The sequence below is a fragment of the Fundulus heteroclitus genome, unplaced genomic scaffold (genome assembly GCF_011125445.2).
Source record: "Fundulus heteroclitus isolate FHET01 unplaced genomic scaffold, MU-UCD_Fhet_4.1 scaffold_529, whole genome shotgun sequence".
Classification (NCBI taxonomy): domain Eukaryota; kingdom Metazoa; phylum Chordata; class Actinopteri; order Cyprinodontiformes; family Fundulidae; genus Fundulus; species Fundulus heteroclitus.
In genome coordinates this window covers 47,501-51,024 of record NW_023396955.1, presented here as the reverse complement: position 1 = coordinate 51,024, position 3,524 = coordinate 47,501, and positions in this window count along the sequence as shown.

The following is a 3,524-nucleotide window of genomic DNA, read 5'->3' as shown; positions in this document are numbered from 1 at the left end:
CAACATGAGGTACTAACAGCAAAAGTTAATAAAGAAAGTGTTTTGGCAGTGTTCTTAGATATAGAAAAGGCTTATGATATGATGTGGAAAGAGGGATTATTGATCAAATTGAGGAAAATGTGAATTTGTGGAAGAATTTATCATTGGGTAGAGAACTTAACAATTCAATTCAATTCAATTTTATTTATATAACGCCAATTCATAAACATGTCATCTCGAGGCACTTTACAAAGTCAAAATCAATCATATTATACAGATTGGTCAAAAATTTCCTATATAAGGAAACCAGTTGATTGCATCAAAGTCCCAACAAGCAGCATTCACTCCTGGAGAAGCGCAGTGCTACAGGGGGAGTCGTCTGCATTGTCCATGGCTATGCAAAAATCCCTCATACTGAGCAAGCATGAAGCGTCAGTGGAAAGAAAAACCACCCATTAGCAGGAAGGAAAAACCTCCAGCAGAACCAGGCTCAGTATGAACGGTCATCTGCCTCGACCGACTGGGGGTTACAGAAGACAGAGCAGAGACACAACAAGACAGACAAAAAAGCACAGAAGCACACATTGATCCAGTGATCTGTTATACATTAGATGGTAATAGTGGTGATCTGTCTTCCCTGGATGATGTCACAGTTAACAGAACGTCAGACTAGGTGTACCTACTATGAAGAAAAAAGAGAGAGAACAAAAAGTTACAAGCTGAAATGACAACAGTCATTTCAATGTAATGCAATGCAAAACTGGAGAACAGTAGACTGGAGAACAGTAGAAATCAGTAGAGTGAGAGAAATAGCCCCCGATGTCCTCCTGCAGCCTAAGCCTATAGCAGCATAACTACAGATGTAGCTCAGGGTAACATGAGCCACTCTAACTATAAGCTTAAATTCTATTCTTGATATAACAGGAAGCCAATGAAGGGAAGCTAAAATTGGAGAAATATGATCCCTCTTGTTGATTTTCATCAGAACTCTTGCTGCAGCATTTTGGATCAGCTGAAGACTTCGAACTGCATTTTGTGGACTTCCTGATAGTAAAGAATTACAATAGTCCAGCCTTGAAGTAACAAATGCATGGACTAGTTTTTCAGCGTCACCCCTGGACAGAATGTTTCTAATTTTGGCGATATTCCTGAGGTGAAAAAAAGGAAACTCTGGAAACCTGTTTAATTTGGGATTCAAATGACATGTCTTGGTCGAAGACAACACCAAGATTTTTAACTTTATTTCCAGAGGCCAGAATGGATAATACAGGTAAGAGTTGGTAAGAGTCTTTCAGGGAGAAATTAAAAAGAACCACACAAGGCAGTATTATCAGTCCTTTATTATTTTCAGTTATGATAAATGATGCACTTAAAGAAATAGAAAATGAATTGGGTTGTTCATTGTTTGCTGATGACGGAGCTATTTGGAAACGTAGAAGGAATGTTAAATTTATTGTAGGGAAAGTCCAAAAAGCAATTCATAAGATTGAACAATGGTCTTACAAATGGAGTTTTAAATTTTCGGTAGATGAAACAAAAGTATTGCTTTTTACTCAGAAAAGAAATCAAGAAGTACAACTGAAGTTATATAATCAAGATTGTACTGTTCTCTCTATGTGTTTTGCTCTTGCATGAACACAGATAAACAGCCAGCCAAATTCCTTATTCAAGAGGCAGGAAGTGAGCGGCTTGCTCCTTTATTATCTTCTCACACATTTAGTCAGCATTTCTGACTGCTTTGAATCCAGTGTAAAACTAGAAAAGAAAGATACAAAAAAAATGGCTTAATAAACAGCCATGTAAATATCAGTATTAACGTATCAAAGTATCAGCTGCTTAATATTAACTCAACAGGTATTTTCACAGCTGGCTAGAAAAGCGGCAAATTAGCAAGTAAACACACACACTCTGCTGTCACACAGACCACGACATTTTACCGTTGCTTTTATACACAAAATAACCATAAAAAATATTAACATATCTTATCGAATCTGTAAACAATGAGCAACACTTACAACCATTGCTTTCGGAGAGATTAACTGCATTGTTGCTGCCCTGAGACGATGCACACACGCTCTCTTCCTCTTGTTTGCGTCTTTACTTCCTACTTCCGGTTCGGAAGATTTTCAACATAAAAGCACCGCAAATTCATTTAAAACAGAGAACGGTATATTAACATTTCAAAGTAGTTTTTAAATGTCTTTTAAACATATTAAACATATTCAGGGCAGAACAAAGATCTAGAGAGAGTAAAGCAATTTAAATTCTTAGGAGTATGGTTTGGTAAAAAAAAAAACTATCCTGGAAAGTGCACATAGATAAGGTTATTGAAAAATGTAAAAGGATACTTAATATATTGAGATGTTTAGTTGGCTATGAATGTTACATTCCTGCAGTGAAAAAGAAAGGGTTCATAATAAGGTTGGACAATTATTCAGAAAGCTACAGAATTAGGATTAAATCATTTAAATATTAGTCCAACAGTACCATTATCAATAACACCACCATGGATTTTATCTGAAACAATAGCAGAGTTAACAATATTGGAAAAGAAAAATAAAGATAAAATGTATATGTGTAATTCTATAATAGTGGAGGAATATATAGAACAGTTTTATAATAATGTAAAAATGTATACGGATGCATCAAAAAAGCAATTACGACAAACTGGAGTAGGTGTAATAATTCCAGAGTTTAAACTGCATATAGGGAAGAAATTAAATGAAGGAATATCTGTTTATACGGCAGAAATGATTGCATTATTAGTTGCTGTAGAATGGATTGAGGAAGTGAGACCATTAAGAGCTGTTATATGTTCAGATTCAAGTTCATCATTGATCAGTTTAAAAAGAAATAATTCAGAAAGCCGTCCAGATATCTTATTAGTAATTCAACAAATATTATATCATATTCAGATGATGGGGTTATCAGCTGTGTTTCTTTGGGTTCCTGCACATACAGGAGTGAAAGGTAATTAAATGGCTGATAAGAAAGCTAAAGAGTCGATAAATAAAAGTAAGAGTGATTAAGAATAGACATGGGTAAATCAGAGGTTCAAAGTATTATGCTGCCATCTTGTGGTCAAAAATAATACCCGTTTTTATGACAAAATGACATCTTTGATGAAAATTAATTGACTTTCTTTAGGGTTTACACAATTGGTCCAAGAGACTTTTTTGTAGGGACTGAGAAGTTACATCTGCTTACCGAGTTTCATATTTCTCAGACAAAGCATGGCTTGGGGCTTACTGATTTAATGCGTTTTTAATGGTTTTCCACAAACCTGATTTTTGCAATGCGACAGCTCAGGCAAATATGCATATTTCATAAAACCTTTGATAACTTTTAACCCTCAAGGTCTCATCTCCACGCTGAAAAAATTTGAAAGTGATAGCTTAAAATGCCTAGGACTAGTTTGTTAAAGTTTGAGGCAAAAACCGTCAATATTTTACCCTTTGACCCAAAATGGCAGGCTTCCTGTGGGTTTTAGAGCATACCCACAATAGACTTTTTTTCATAACTTTAAGAAAGCTACCTAGGTAAAA